Source organism: Rhamphochromis longiceps, linkage group LG3, assembly GCF_057381845.1.
Source record: "Rhamphochromis longiceps isolate RC_006_pf linkage group LG3, R_longiceps_female_GT1.1, whole genome shotgun sequence".
Classification (NCBI taxonomy): Eukaryota; Metazoa; Chordata; class Actinopteri; order Cichliformes; family Cichlidae; genus Rhamphochromis; species Rhamphochromis longiceps.
In genome coordinates, this window is record NC_140559.1 from 21,399,157 (window position 1) to 21,416,713 (window position 17,557).

General features: G+C 39.4%; 1 long non-coding RNA gene across 1 annotated transcript; it reads left to right on the plus strand.

Moving 5' to 3' along the window:
- Positions 1–13,452: 13,452 nt before the first annotated feature.
- Positions 13,453–15,741, plus strand: LOC146673395 (uncharacterized). Its single transcript, XR_014910495.1, has 4 exons — positions 13,453–13,581; positions 13,949–14,101; positions 14,465–14,552; positions 15,139–15,741. It is a non-coding gene; the product is annotated as an uncharacterized LOC146673395 (long non-coding RNA).
- The last annotated feature ends 1,816 nt before the right edge of the window (positions 15,742–17,557 follow it).

Genomic DNA, 17,557 nt, shown 5'->3' on the forward strand with positions numbered 1-17,557 from the left:
CTGCGACCGTAGGAAAAAACCCTAATATGAAGGTATTTTACTGTGAATATGACAGTAATGTTCTGTTCTTGTAGAATATCATTAAAGTTACGTAAATAGACTTTGACTTCACATTTTGAATGTAAATTAACGTTAAATCACTGTAATGTAATACAACATAATTGTCATGATTATTAAATGTATCTGTCTGTACATATGCATATTTAGATTGTTAAAATACATTCACAAATGTATCATGATTTCAGAAATATCTGTCCGTTATTTGAAAGATTGAACTGTTGAATTCAAATGTAATGCTATGGAAAAGTATATAACATGATCCCTATAAGCTTGTGTTACATCACATAAGTATTATTATCATTGCTGGTTAGGCCGTTCGTGGCTCAAGAGTTGGCAGTTTGCCTTGTGCTCAGAAGATTGCCGGTTCGCTCCCCGGCTCGGACACTCTCCGTTGTTGTGTCCGTGGTCAGGACTCTTCACCTACCGCCTAGTGATAACCAAAGGGGCTGATGGTGCAATATGGCAGCCTCGCCGCTGTCAGTCTGTCCCAGGGCATGCAATCAATTATTATTCAAGTTAACTGTATATTTCTGTACATTTACGTATTATGATTCATATTTCCACATTCAGTGACCTTTTTTATAGGTAATTTCATTGTTTAATCACGTTAAAATGTTCCTAATTTAATGTCTAAAAGCACTTGGAAAAGGCAGAATCCCATGTCAAATTAGCGCAACAAACTCTATTTTCATTACTGAAAATAACCGTATTTTTATGGGACAGTTATTTTCTGTTATTTTACGGTCGTATTTTGGCGCCCCAGCTGCCGGAATATTACCGTTTTTTAAGATGTTTTTTTTTTTCCCTATTTATAGATGATTTCATTGTTTAATCACATTAACATGTTCCTGATTTAATGTTTAGCGGCACTTGAAAAAGGCGAGATCCCATGTCAAATTAGCGCAACTACTTGTATTTTCATTACTGGAAATAACCGTATTTTTATGGGGAGTTATTTTCTGTTATTTCACGGTCGTATTTTGGTGCCCCAGCTGCCGGAATATTACCGTTGTTTTAGGATGGTTTTTTTAAAAGTGTGTCTTCAAAACAGTGAAAGGATGTTTTGCTTTTCTGTTGCTTTTTTTTCTTTTCTTCTCTTTTTCTCTTCTACAAATCAACAGGAATAAAGAGTCATGCTCAAACAGGGTTTTTAGCTGATGTTTTCATGATTGACATGTTTTTCTACTACAAAACAACAAACTGTTGGATTAAATAATGATTATAAATTGACTGTAGCTGTGTCTCGTCTGCAGTCAACTTGTATTATAATGTGCCGACAACGCCTAATCATCAAACTTCAAACAGACCTCAAGGATTGCTCTGCCATAGAGTTTTCAGCCGTCCATGCTGGAGTCTAATGAGTGTAATCGAGGTTTTAGGGAGAGTTTACAGTTCAGTGTGGGTAGCAGTGAGAGGGTTTTTTTAGTGTTGATGGAGAAAGGGGAAGTGCTAACATACAAAGGGCCAGAGAATTGAAAACAAAGTAAAAAGCTCACTGCAGCTATTGTCTGTGTTTTGTCACAACAGTGAAATCCACTCTTACGCTAAAACACAGACAGTGGCTACAGTGGTCACATATCCTGGTACTGTCCCCATTCCAGCATCCCTCAGACATATACAGCATTTACTTCCACAAAGTTAGGAGACAGTATTTTGTAGGACTGTGAGGAAGCAAGTATCCAGTGGGAGAGAACAGCCCCTCCCCTTTGCTTGCTGTCTGAATGGAAACAAGCGTGAGGATGTACATTTGGGGTGGCTGTAGCTCAGGAGGTAGAGCAGGTCACCGACTGATTGGAAGGTTGATGGCTGAACCCCAGTCTGCATGTCAAACATCTTTGGGCAAGATATTAACACCAAGCTGCTCTCTGATGCATGCACTGGAGTATGAATTTATGAATATTAGACAGAAAGCACTTGTTATAGAAAACAGTGCTTGTATGAATGCGTAAAGTGCTTTGAGTGCTGCAGGAGAGCAGAAACACACTTTACTAGAATCCGATTATTTACTATTTTACACATTTGTGGACCATAAATTATACTTTATACTTCTTTGAAATCAACTTGAAGGATGCTGCCTGCATGGACGCATGCGTGGTTGGTGGCACATCAGACCGTGCCACTGTTTTTGTGCAGTCTTTGGGCCATCACTCAATTGAGTTCAATTCAGTTTTATTTATGTAGCATCAAATCAAACAGTTGGCTCAAAGTTCTTCATAAAGCAAAGTAAGGACATTACAATATTGCAGAGAAAACGGCAACAATCAGAGCCACCATTTGGTGACACTGTCCCACTAAACCTTTAAATACAAGTAAGCCTTAAAATCTGAAAGTGAAGCACAAAGACTGAAGTGAAACTGAGTGTTAAACTAAATTTCCCACAGCAGCCATTGTCTGTGTTTTCATCCAGTGTTCTTAAATATTTTTTATTGTGGTTTTTCTTTTCAACTGTTCAATTCAGTGTTGCTTTCTTACCTGGATCTGCACCACTTGTTAAACGTTCAGCCTTTGACAGGCTCATAGATCATCATCTTCCAGTGACACACAAGCACGTCTGTGGTGGGTGAAAGCCCCTCCTCACTCGCTGTCCAGACGGAAACCTGTACACATGTTACTCTATTTATTAAAACCTTCTTCACATTAAGTTCTCTCCTCTGTGACGCACTTTGAAATGTTGGCTTTGGAAAGATAAAAAGACTAACATATTTAAAGGATCAAGTGGTCGAGAAATATCACTGTGTATTTTTTAACCCTGGTAATAATGTGTTAGATATTCATACATGTTTACATGACCTGTATGAAGGAACACTGTGGGAACTTTTCCTTCAACTCATCGTGTTTTCCATGGACGTCGACCGAGTGATGAAAAGACGGAGCAGGGAATATTCTGACTATTTGATTTCAGCCTTGGACTCAAATCTTAAACAATCTTAAAGTTTCTCAGTGCAGATTATTCATTGTACATTAGTCTGATTAATCTCTCACTATAAGATGATAAGTTCATCTAAAGTACCTTACAATGTGTTAGTTTTCCTTTGTCCTTCAACTCTGATGGAACAGCTGTGAGAGCTGCAGCTGGAAAATAAATTCCAAAGTAAAGAAAAACAAGTCTTTACACGACTGGAATCCAAGTTTATGGATGAGTCCCTGAGGGGACATTAGGGTTTGTGTTCATTTCAGTTAATGTTCATCAATATCAATCAAATATCAGCAAATCAACATTCCTTCAAGGTGTTTTATACTGAACCATAGAGAGAAAGTCCCACCTCTCACACAGTGAGCAAACATTTAGTAATGATAATAAAATCCCCCTTTAACAGCAAGAAGCCTCCAACAGCTCAAGGCAAATCAACAGCTGCGCAACAGCTGCTGTTTTTTTTTTTTTTTTTTTTTATGTATCTAACGAACGCTAATATCAGGTATAAAGAGACAGCCAGCGTCACATCAAGTCTGGTTGTAACAGTCGGACATCAGAGAAGATTTGACTGAAAATCAATTTGTAGTTTGTTGTCCACCTTATTTGTACAATTTGAAAAAAGTGTTTAATTTTAGTAACGTTTCTCATGAGTTTGTGATCTCAAGAGTTTGATAATGTGAATACAATGCCAGCTTAAGCCTGACAAAGTGACAAAAAAAAAAACATAACTACAAACTAAATAAAACTAATCTAAAAAAAAAAACGTTTTTAATTTTGTTGAGCTTCATTGTTTCTCAGATTCATGCTAACTTCATCTGAACTCTGCTGCTGGCAACACCAGGTGAAAAACAAACTGCAGCACTGAATGATGAAAAACTGGAGTCTAGGATTTGCTTCTGTAGATCTTTATCATTTTAAACATGTTGAGCCCACATTTCACTATATGAAATGAAAAACAAAGTCCTGCCTGTGGACCATAACGTTATTATACCCATTAAAAGCTGATATAAAATATTGACTTTGACCGTCTTTCAAACTACTACCTACAAAAGCACAAATCAGACACAATGAGTCTATATTTTCTTGTGGTTTATGCTTATTTGCAGTGTTTATATTGGTAAGGTTGTTCAAACTTGCTCTGATATTTTCACATTAAAGCCTTACAGCTATTCGCAAAGAGCTTTTAATATGAAAGACACGCAGTAGAAGAAGTATTTTTCTGTACAGTCTAAGGAAAGAACAGTGTTGAGTCTGTAGCTGTCCTGATGAATTAGCGGTGTAAATGTGAATTGTTTATTTATGGCCACTAGAGGGAGATGTTTGACTATCAAATAACCAATGACACTTCCACAGCACACTTAAAACAGTGAGGATTTGCACTTCCTGATAAGATGACATTGTTTTATTTTAATTAACTGTGGATAAAAAACTATCTTCACTTAAGTATGTTTTCATGATGGGATTAAATAAACACTGTGAGTGTTGGGCTTTGTGACCAGGTTAAATGTAACACTGATCGTCTGATCTGAGAAGTTTATTACTACTACTACTATTGTTATTATAATTATTGTTATGATTATGAATCAATAATTTGGGGTCATCGAATCTATTTAATTCTATTTTTTCTTTCCTGTGTTGCGGGAATTGCCGTCTTGTGTGTGACTGAGTGCAGTAAGGAGTGTATGTGATGTGTGTGTGAGCATGCGCGTGAAGGAAACGCAGGGAGTGGAAGAAAAAGAGAGAGAGTGTGTCATGGGTAGAGAGGGCGACTGGGAGCAGCGTTCTAACGGGCAACAGCCTATGCAGTGTGTTTTCGAAGTGTGCAGTACTGTTATTAAAGCCTCATCTCTTCAGTTCTCTCCGGTGCCTCGGCTGATTTCTGTCTGCACTACTCCACAAAAGTGAAGGGAGTTAACGCCGAAGGAGGAAAAACTTCGGCCCTGAGGAAGCATCTCCCCTGACTGACGGCGAGGAATGGTTAACACCTGTAATTCAGTAATTAATCTGTACTAAATCAAAGAGGGAACACTCTTTGTTTTATTTTTATTTTTATTATTATTATTATTATTATTTTAAATTCTCCTTTCTCAAAAACAGAAAATGAAATTGTAGCTTGGCGGAGAAACACAAAAAACCTTATTTCTTTTTTTTTCTTCTCCAAGACAAGAAACTAAGTTTTAACTTTTCTGCCTTATCACCTAAAGCAAAGCAGACAACCCATCTCTCAGCTGGCTCTGAACTTATCATCTTATCTTCATCAAGGTCGCATGGTGAGAGCTACTTTAGAAGTCACAGTACTCCTCACTCAAGCAACATTTCAAAAAACAAAAACAACAACAAAAACAAAAACTCAGCACAGAGAACAACAGCCAGGACACAACTGAAAATGCTATTCTTCTTTGTTCTCCTTGAACTTTAGAATAAACTTCATCTGCAATAGTAAATCATATGCCTAATCATTATGGGTTTTTTGGGGGGTTTTTTTTAACTTTATTTAACAAACAATGAGTATACAACATACGAACAGATGAAGTATACAAAACAACAGAACATGAACACAAAAAGCCAGGGGTAAAAGAAAAAAATAACAATTATAAGAATACACACCAAAATTCACATATTGTTTTGAGAGCCTTTTTGTTGGTGGAGTCTGATATTGATTGTATGTACATTTCCACATCCTTACAAAATGACAGAAATATGGTGTTTTGTTAGTAAACTCACATTTATGGATAAATTTAGCTAAAAGTATTAACAAATTTATCATAAAAAAACATTTATCATACTTCTTGGGGAACTTAAAGAAACAGAATAAAACATTTTCCCATCGTAAAGAAAACTCCCTTAAAATATGGACAATAACAAACCTGCTAAATTCCTTCCAGAATCTCTGTGTAAAAGAACAGTACCAAAAAAGATGTGTCACAGTTTCTGGATGATCCCCACAGAAAGTACAATTAGTATTTATGTCCCTTTTAAATTTTACCATGTAGTGACTGGCTGGATAACATTTATGTAGAATTTTAAATGAGACTTCTTTTACCTTATTTACAATCAAATATTTATGGGGGATCATCCAGACTGTCTTCCTGCCTAATCATTATGTGCCACTGATCCACAAGGGACACAGCCTTTGAATTGGGATGGCCTTCGTCGCGTAGCTGTGACGTAATCAGCCTTAAAATGCAGCCTTTAAAGCTGCAGACCCTGAATTGGGACACAGCCATCGAGGCTTTGAGCCACAGTCCTGCCTGTTCACATTTTATTCTGTAAAAACTAAATTTCCACTGCTTTTATAACCTTTAGTGGGGAGAACATAGCTAGCATTTAATGATTTAACAAATCTTTTGAATCCTTTGTCCTCCACAATGCTAAATGGCTGGGTGTCCTCAATCACCATGCTAACCAGGTCTTCATCTATTTGAGATTGTTCTCCTGAGGAAAGACAACAAAAACAAAGCACAAATATAAATATCACACACGTAGCGTATTACAGTTGTATAATATTGTTATATCATTTAGTAACATTACTGCATGCTATATTATCATTGCATTTGATGGCTCACCTGGTCTTGATCCACAATCGGTGTTCCCCTTATTCTCATGCAAAGCTCTGTAGGGCCTAAGCATGGATGAGGTGTTGTTGTTATATCCCAGCTCCCTGGCACATAGCAAACACTTCACCTTGTACAAAAGTAAAGCCGCTTAACATAAATTGTATTGCACCATCAGTATTATGAAAATACATCTTCTGTAGAAATTTACATACCTTGTTGGGAGGAATAAGATCAAAATGTTCCCACACAGGGGAGGACATCCTCCTCTTCTTAGCTGGCTCCATTCTCTCCTGACTTTCTCTCCTCACTCTCATAAACCTCCAAACTGTCTCCAAACTCTCACTAACCGCAACTCTCCATCAAACACCCACATTTTGAATGAAGTCTGAGGGGTTTATATCGCTGTCATAGCTCGCGGCAAAGTCCGAACCACTTCCTGAACCAGTCACGTGGTACAGCCGGGCAGCGGGGCTTCGGACGTCATCATTTTCAGCTCCTCCCATAAATGAAGCAAGCCTCAATACACGCATCGCGGAAACGCCCCCTCAATTTCTCGACACAAGCTTTGACGCCTCGATACAGAACGTCACATCACTACTGTTGGCCACATGTCGACAAAGTTATGTGACATTAGCGATGTTTGTACTTTCAGCGTTTACTTTGTTTTAAAGCCTTTAAAATATAATAATCAGTGTTGGGTAAGTTACTTTAAAATAGTAACTTAGTTACATTACTAGTTACTTCTCTCAAAAGTAACTCCGTTACTTCAAGTTACTCGTTACTTTCAAAGTAACTAGTTACTAGGGAAAGTAACTTTGGTTTTACTCAGAATTCTCTTGTTAATGTGTTTCTTCCATAACTTTGCCAGTCTTCTAGCTTGCTTACTTGCCACAAGTGCACTGTGCCACCTACCAATAGAAAGGAAAAGATAATGTGCACATTTCCACGAGAGAAATCCCACGCCTGGACCGTCATTGACTGCTGCCATGATTCTAGCCTACGTCACAGCGTCATGTGCGCCTTTTACATCCAACACAAAAACTGCAGTCGTGGTGCTTTCGATTGTACTCAGAACTCGGAAATTCTGCCTTCTGAATAGGAAGATGTAGGCAACACTAGACTGCAGATGAGCTGCATACAGAGCTGGACTGGGACAGAAAATTGGCCCGGGCATTTTGACTAGAGACTGGCCCACCATTATAGGAAAAATCATAAAGCCTTTGAATGAAAATAAACACTGTTGTGACAGTGATGTACACTGTTTTGATGGTATATATGCATCAATCTATCAATCGTTTGTTGTAAGATTCAGATAATTATTTTTTAAAAGCTAGACATTTTAAATGAGAATAAGAAAGAAAAGTATTTCTTTGTGCCCCCCTTTCCCTGTTAATGACATACATGCCCCCCTGGCAACACTTTCCTAGATCCGCCCCTGCACAGTTACCAGCTGTCAGCTACCTAAAAAAGGATCCTGGTGTTATTTGTCTCTCAGAAACAGTTCATAACTTCCCTTCAACTCATTCATGTCACCTAAAAGGTAAACCTGTTTCTCCATCACCTGTTCAGCTCTGATGATCCAGTAAGGACATCTCCTGGTTTCATCTTCATGTTTCCCTCTCACCAGATAACCAAACTGATATCATGACCAGCAGCTTTTTTGCAGCTGTGGCTCCAGCAAACATCAGCTGATACTAGAAATTAATATTAAATAAATTCTAACAATAGCTGATCATGCTTAAACGTGCTGCTGTTGTTTAGCGCGACATCCGCTGGTTTCCTCTTTAGGCGCAAAGTGGGCGATAAACAAACAAGAGAGCCGATCAGCTGATCATTGATCAGTTTTCATGACTGAAGTAGAAACGGGAGAGGGAGGGGGGAGAATGAGAGGAGAAGAGGCAGCTGTGCAGCGTAAAGACACAGAATAACTCCAGCTTTGTGTCTTTTTCACTGTAGCTGAATTACGGGACAAACTGTTCCTTTTCACCTCAATAAGAAACGCGCAATATTTTCTCTGAATACCAGGCGGGACGGTTGGCAACTCTAATAACTTATGAACAAAATAAAGTTCAACATCAGTAACATAGCACCACCCAGCTGTATAGAAACTCCGTCATGCTAGCTAGCACGCAGTACGAAAAAGTCAGAATAACGAAAATAAACTCCACCTAAACTTGGTTCATATCTGACCCAGAGAGACTGCAGGTCATAACTTCTTACCTGAAGTTCAGTTCACACTTGGACCGGCGGCCGCCTCGGGTCTCTTTTCCTTCTGCGCCCCTTTTCCTTCATCCACCTGCTGGCCTCCACCACTTGCTAATGTTACTGAATCTGTGGAAGCTCCGCAATAGCCACCACACGAAGTAACGAGTAACGACCCTATCTAAATCCCAGTAACGAGTAACGCGTTCCTGATTTTGGCATAATAACTAGTTACCGTGCTCGTTACCACAATAATAACGTAGTTACTGTAACGCGTTACTTAATAACGCGTTAGTCCCAACACTGATAATAATACAATAGTCGACCTTAATCTTACAGATAATGTGATGATTTTGTGGATAATTAAAGTCAGTCATATATCCACAAACACAACAAGCTGAAAGTCAGTGATGCTGCTTGGTTTGCAGTCCTGAATATCACGGCACAAGCAGTATTCACTGCACTGTTAATGTTAGCTGTGTTATATTGCTGCCTGTTCGGTGGCGTCGAGCCAAACGGACTTTAACGTGTGTTTGAACGAGCTGACGGTTCACTCGTTAATGCTGGGTTTACACTGTGCGATTTTTGGCCCATTTTGAGACGATTTTTGAGTCGTGCGACCGTTTTGGCGATCGGCCCGAGTTTGGCCTTCATCGTGCATCGTTTAGTATACGTGGGGTAACGAGAAGCGATTAACACCTCACGACCAGCTCCCGATCATCAATCACTATCTCCCTGACAACAGGGAGATAGTGGCTGGAGTGAGGAAGTGGGGGTCCTAGGAAACTGGGTCACGGGTGAATGAGAAGATTCTGCCACAGACGAAGACAGAATTAACATCTAGGTAAGGAGCTGGTGACTGAGAAACGTTTGCTGGTGAGTTATTTTCCTTACTTGCAGGTCCGGGTTTGAAAGCTCTGAGGAGGGAAGTAAGAGTTAACAGAGAGTCTGGGCGTAGGGCAGACTGGAAGGCAGGCAGGCGAGCAGGCTGGCAAGCAAGCATATGAAGAAGTGCAGCAGGAGCCCAGGTGAGACCTAAAAATAAATGTTTGTTTCAGTTCTATGAAGCTGAGTATTTTGGATTAGTAGCACTGCTGTGTTTGTTGCATCATATTGCTGTAATTGTTTATATGCTTTATATATTCTGAGGTAAGTTGATCTATAGTGTTACATCATATTCTATAAGGCTGTTATGTGTTTGTATACTTTCTGCCCAGTTTGACCCATTTAGCAGGACCAGTATAATATTGGCCATATTATACTTACATTACCAAAGTGAGATGGTTTTAGTCTCATGACCAACATTAGCTAATTGTTATTTACTAGCTAATCTTAAATGACTGTTCAGCACAGAAATGAAGCCCAACAATCATGTTTTACAGTCCTGTGGTCTCAGCCTCAGATACTTATCAAATCACACAAAGCTCTTGTAGAAACAAATGAGCAAAATATGTTCTCCTTCATTTCTGTCAAACAAAGCTGTATATATTTCCAGCTGTTAGTATCATGGTTGCTAGGCAACCTGGGCAGCGCGACGGAGGCTAGACCGTCCCATTTTACAATCTCACAAGCCTCTCAATTCCGGCCTTAGCGGTCTTTGAGTACACGTCCCTTGAGGACCGTTAAGGCTGCAGAACCTGAATTGGGATACAGCCAAAGTCTGACAGCAGTTTGAAGAGGAAATGGATTCTGTTCTGTTCTTCACTCATCACCTACCTGACAGCTGACACCTCACACCTGTTTCTCACCTGCAGGTCAGACAGGAGGACACACAGAGGATGGAGGGAAGGAGGCTGGATCTGTTGGACTGAAAGTTGCTCTGCCTGTCTCTGCTGTGCTTCTTGTTGCTGCTGTTGTTGGGTTTTGGATCTACCAAAAACATAAACAACGGCAGAGTCAGGACTCATTCCAGCCTGCTGTTGAACTTCAGCCTGTTTGAAATGTCTCAGAGTTTTTCTCCTGCTGCTGTTCAGACTCTCAGTGTTGTCAGTGAACATTCAGGTACAGACAGATGATCTGATCATCCAGGGGCCTGTTCTTTGTACCTCGCTAAGTAAGGTAGCTGGATTTGATTGTTGACGATCTCGCGTGATCTTGGATCGTTCGGTTCTCCGAAACTCATCCGGGACTTGCTGTCATAGCAACAGATCCGTAAGCGTAAACCTGCTCGGGAGCAGGCTTACTTTATGTAAACAGGATTAGATCGCGGCGTATATTGCGGGATAGACAGGATCCTTTAGCTCAGCGCGACAGTGTGCTCATAGAGAGATATCGATATTCCCGTGAGGGTATTATTTACTTAACCAACTTGTTGACGAGGGGGTGCAAGACCACCACCTGTCTTTTTTTGCTCTGCCCTTTTCTTGGTTGCTGTTATAAACAAACAAACAGATTATTTCAGGGTCTCTTTCCAAGAGACGAAAAGCAATATAAGTGATAAATATTACCATTCTGTAGAATATTCTTATATTTCACTTTTACTTGTTCCCATGTTCTAGTGGGTCCTGTTGTGGCTCTAATGTGAAAGGGGATATAATATACCATATTATAATATAATATAATGTAATATAATATTGGATAATATAGTGTGATATAATAAATGTACCCTACCGCCTACTGGTGTTGGCCAGGGGGGGCGATGGCGCAATATGGCAGCCTGGCTTCTGTCAGTCTGCCCCAGGGCAGCTGTGGCTACAACCGTAGCTGCTTCCACCAGTGTGTGAATGTGAGAGTGACTGAATAGTGGCATTGTCATGCGCTTTGGGTGCCTTGAAAAGCGCTATATCAATCCACTCCATTATTATTGTTATTATTACATTACTTACGAGTTTAATTTGTCAGCAACTTTCTGCCAGCCCTCTCTCCTTGCTTTTGCAGCCTTTGCAGTGTTCCCTTGCGTTCTGATTAAACTCTGAATCTCCTGAAATCCCTCAATCAAGAGTTCTTGCTCTGCTGCCGAAAAATACCGAGCGCGCTCCTTCGACATTTTCGCCGACCAATCAGAGGGTTGCCGATCAATGTTTCTACTCTCGATGCGTAGCCCCTGTTACGACACCCAGTGATCTCACATTACTTCATCCAGCTGTACTAATCGTCAACAGCAGGTGTGTTCGGAGAACCGGATTAGCGAGCTCACGGTTAGCGCGATGATTTGGTCTTGGATGTGTCATTTTATCTTGGATGTAGTAAGCGACGTACGAAGAACGGACCCCTGAGGTGCAGGAAAATCTAAACACCTGTGCCACCATAACAAATAAACAAAACATAAACGTTCACTTTGGCTCTTACCCACAGTCTGCACTTTCATTCATGACTTCAACATGTTGAAATGAGCTTTGAAGAAACATCAGTTTAGTGCTGAAATATTCAAATGCTGCCGGAAGAAGAACAACAAAGTGATAACACATGTTTATTTCAAACAGGAAAACCAGCAGAAATAAATCAAGACCCACCAGAGGGAGTTTCCGAGGTTTGCTGGAACGCAGCACACAGTGTTTGGATGCTCCCGAGTGTCCTCAAACGCCGCATTAGGTGTTTACTTCCTGCTCAAAGTTTACTTTCACTTTGCTGAACTTCGTTGAGTTGAGCTTGCTGTTGGTGTGTGTGAAAAAAAACTGTAAGTTCACTTTGTTTCCTCCTTTAACAGTTTGTCTTTAGGAACTTTACTGTTTGTTCAGCTTTTTGTTTGTTCTGTTTTTATTTCCAGTCTCTCCACTTAAGTCAGTGTGTAATGTTTTCCGACGAGCCCAAGTGTGTCCACCATTTTCTCTCTGTGCGTCTGATCAGAGTTCGGGAATCAGACTAAACACACTGAATGTGTCCTGGGCCCTGTTTCAGGAAGCCGGTTTAGTGGAAAAACTGAGTAAGTATACCCTGAGTTAACGAAAACTCTGGGTTTTCGGTTTCACAAAGCGAGTTCAGCTGAAGCCTGAGTGAGTCACTATGACGACACACTCCGTGAAGCTAACCTGCCCCCTAGCAGGTTTACTACAACTAACCCTGATTGTCTCCGCCCCTTTGTCGGAAACCTGACAGTAGGAAGTGTCAGACATGGCGTGCCACTTCCTTGAAGAGCCACACTGAAAAAAAGGGACTGGCCATCTCTTGGATTTATGTAAGCATCTTGCATGTATTTAACACAATTGCCTCATGTTTTAAAGATAAATGTAACTATATAGTGTAAAAACTACATGATATGCAGAAAGGGTGTATTAAATTGTTCATATCATGTTCAGGTGAAGTAAGTCAATAAGATAGCAACGTTAAATCTCGTGAAACCACGCGTGATTTCATCTCGCGGGCTTTGGATCGTGGTTTAAAAAATGCATCCATCTCAGTCAAGTCGAGCAGCCAACTCTACGTTTTTTGGTATGTCTTGATTTTTTGAATTAATGTTTACCATATTTCAGCCAAATGTAGTTAAACGTCTAGAGTGTCGCCATGTAACATGCTAAAAAAGAGCCGTTAGCTGATTTGCTGTTTTATCTGTTGTCAAAGAATTGGCGCTTTTTCATTTGAATTTGTCTTTGGCACAAGAGCCGTAATATCACATTAAACCTAATTACGAGGCACTCTCAACATAATTTGGTTTTCTGTGTGAATAGATTTGCCAACTGACTCTTCAGTTACATTGTGTATTTACTGCACCGTGGTGTTAGTGAGATTTTGGACATTGAACAGCTTAAGCTAATATCATCAGTGGCATTATGCTAGCTTACATCCCTACCCCTCCTGCCCTCACCTGCTGTCCGTTTGTTTTTGGGTTTTTTTTGCTGCACATTGAGAGATGACCTCTATTCTGCATTTCACCAGGAGTCAGCTGATGGATTGTGGGTTCAAGGTGTTATGGTAAGAAAGTATATTCTATTTTCGCTTAAGGTTTCTGTAACTTAATTATAATAGATTTTTTATAGTTATTAGGTGCATGCATACTCAAATAGACCACCCTATTAATACAACTGAGAAATCCAAAATCTGCCATAGGTTTAACCTGTATGTATTGTCAGAAAGGTGATTACTGGACTCACATTAATGCACACTTGAACTAAAATGAGGTTGTAACTTGTGGGTTCTTGGGTTGCAAATCAGAAACAAACATCTTTGGATTTTTTTAATCCCATAAGATCTGGAAACACAGTTTTTATTCAACAAAACATTGCTGATTAACCAAGCACAGTGCCTGCTGTTATTTCAAAATAATTTTATGTCATTTTAGATGAAATGCAGCATTCCAGTGCATCCCAACCATGCCTTTACAGTCAAGGTTTCTGACGGAGCTGAGTTTCTCTCTGACAGTCTGCTGAAAGTGTTTGCAAAGTGATCGGGGGAACAGGGCACAAAGCTAAAGGATGTAGCTGCCATGATGACAGTAAGAACTTTAAAATTCTTTAACTACAAAGTGTATATGTATTGCATTAGGTCAGTAAAAGATTTTTATGCTGCATCCATTGAAACAGTCAACTATTACCCGTGAGTACTGATTCCACCGAAAGGATGCCATAATTTTCGTTATGCATTTACTGGCCCACTGAGAAAAATTTATCTTTTTAAAAAAAAATAAATGTTCTGGAAACTATATATCCATAAAGTTGATGTCAAACAGGAACTTTTGATATTTCTTTGTAGATGCTGGTGTTGCATGTTGACTGGTTTAAGTTTTTGTCTGGGATCATTTTCTTCTGTGCTACTGAAAAGTTCACAAATCTCTGTTTTCTTTGTTATAATACTTTAGGATGACATTAATGCTCGAAGGGAGTCTCATCAAAGTGCTCCGCATCTGTGTGAAAGACAATTGCAACATCTTGGTGCAGGAGTTCATGGTGAGTGTTTTATGAGTAGATTGTGGCTTTGCAACTTTTAAAAATGCATTTAGTTATCCACTTGATCCTCATTGGACTGGTTAGGACCAGTAGTCCTCTTTAATAATTTGAAGTTCACATGAGGCCTGGTAGTGAACTCGGCCGCCCCCCCTTGAGGCCCCACCCCCCTATATTAGGGGTCACATCAGTGTGAAAAAACTTTAAATTTGTCATTCTAGTGAACAAAGGAAAATCCCCCCAATATTTAGCTTTTGTTTGAAAAAAAAAAAAAAAAGACCAACAGCTAACCAAATTGTGGGGCTGAAAGTCTAAATTCTAACATCTTCTGAGTGACATAACCTGGATTTCTGATGGGCCGGTGTCTTTCTAACAAAAACTAATGTAAAGCATTTGAAATTATTATGTTTTTCACTCTGTCTTAGAAACTCTGTTAGACCATGAATGGCAGCATGGCAGGCAACTCTTTGGCTATAGCTATTTACTATGTTGCTTGCATTGGTTTAAATTACTCTAACATTAGAACTGGTAGATTCAAAAGAGATGAGTTTAAAAAGGAATCTTAAAGAAATGTTTTGTGTTTAACCAGGACTTGACTGAGGCCACTGCACAGATTGAGAAAACCACAATGAACATCTGTCTCCAGAGGATGCACCAGGCAATGACTTTTCTGATGTTGGCATCATCATCGAGGGTATAGTAGTTCTTCAAGATCTGGATAACGTGACCTTTGCAGTAGCCATGCTGTTTGGACCTTTTTTATTCCTTCAATATGAGTTACCCATCACAACTCTGCTACACTTTTGAGGTGATTCAAAGGGTGGTAATGGAGTTGGATGCAACTCAGCTCTCAAGAAAAACTCACAACTAAGACAAAACTGCTCCTGCAACGAAGCTCACTGTTATGCATGCAAGCTGATCAGCTCTAGGTGAGAGGACATTTAAATCTCACACTTGTTCTGCTGCATTTTTGAAGCTCAATTCCAGGAACAGATCGCAGGGTTCATTTTTATATACTCTGCAACTGCCATGAGGACGAGCCGTTTTTGTTGTTGTTGTTTGTTTTTCCTTTTGCTCTGTACAGCATTTTGGCAGCATTTTTAAATTTCTCTTTGTATTTTTTCTTTCTTTTACTAGTGAAGAGATGTAGCATGAACAGTTATGCAGTCTAAATATCCCATATGGGTCGTGTGAAATGTTATTTTCAGTTTCATTCAGTTGAAGTAAAGAACGTTGAATATTTCTAAGTGTGCTGTTTTGAACCAAGATGTCACAGTATGATCAGTGCTGTAATTTTTGACAGTCACTGTATCAATGTTATTTTTGCATCTCTTGAATAAAGGTTTTGACCTGCAAGTGCTAATTTCTTTAGTTATTGGGGTAAAATGGGTAATGTTAATAGGAAGGTGTTTGCCAATTCAGTAACCTAATTTAATGTTAATGGAAACTAACATTACCTCAAATTGTTTAGTTATAATTGTTGTTTAACTGAATCTTGACGTCAGAGGCCTTAAATAGAATGTTTTGATTTGTTCTTTCCCAACATTTTTCAAAAGAAACAGTCTAATTTCTTTGCTGTGATTGATTCCAGAGAACACGGAAGAACTGACATTATTTAACTGTTGATTTATGTAGATTCAGTGGAGGAGTAATGTCAGTTTAATTCTTTACCTACTGTCAATGCAGTGAAATTAGACATTTTGTTTTGAAAGGTTACTGGTGGATGCCAGCAACCATCTTGGAAGAGAACAATACAATCTGTTATAAGGCCTCCATTTGAAAATTGTATATTTGATGCTAGAATATAATAGCAAAATGTAATTTGAAGATAACATGTAGCATTTAAGTGACCAAGTAGTATTGGGTAAAAGTTATTGAATGGTGTTGGGATAAAGTGAGAAAATTGTGAAGGATTAAAATATTTCAAGAGCTCAAATTACTTCATCAAAACATGTTTAAGTCACATTTTATCAACACAAATTGCACAGGTTTATTGAACATGAATAAATTGTGTTAATTTAACTCAATTGTTTAAGTTGCTGCCAAAGCAAAACATCTGTGTGCAACAAATGTCCACCATTGAATTAAGTAAATCCAACAACATATTTTTTTCAGTGCAGTAGATCGTGAAGCCCAAATTCTCCGCAGAGCTCTCCGCCGGGAGAGAGTGATCAGAGCGCGTTTGGACATTTTATCATTTCCTGATGATTTTCTGTGCGAACGTTACCGTTTCTCAGCACAATCTATAATTTATTTGGATAACATCCTCAGGCCATATATTACGCATGTGACACATCGCGGACATGCTCTCAGTTCTGTACATATTATTTGTATTGCACTTCGGTTTCTTGCAAACGGGAGCTTTCTGTATAATATTGGTGACGCTGAGCACGTTTCCAAGGCTACCGTCTGTCGGGCAGTCAGGAATGTTACAGTTGCACTGAAACGTCTCCTGTACTCGTCTGTGGTGTTCCCCGGTCACAGACCCACAAGATTTATCAAAGAGGGATGCCACAAAATTGCAGGTATCAGGATGACCAAAACTTAATGTATGATGTGGTGATACTTGGACTACTACTTAAATTTTACATTTATTTTCAGGGTTCCCAGGCGTGATTGGCTGTACAGATGGCACTCACATTCCAATCATTGCTCCTTCAGTAAATGAAGGAGACTATGTGAACAGGAAGTCTTTCCACAGCATTAATGTACAGGTACATAGTTCCCTGTAGCATGTCAAACTAACAAATTATTTCATTATAGTAATGGATGCTAATTTGTGTTCTCTGCACTGTGAAGATCATATGTGATGCTGCCAACATTATCACAAATGTGGAAGCCAAGTGGCCAGGCTCTGTCCATGACTCACAAATATTCCGTGAATGTACACTGAGCACAAAATTTGGACATGGTGAGTTGAGAATACTTTAAAATATATAAAGACCAATTGCTTCAGGGACATTTGAACTGAAGTGTATCCTTCTGTCTTAGGAGAGTTCACTGGCTAC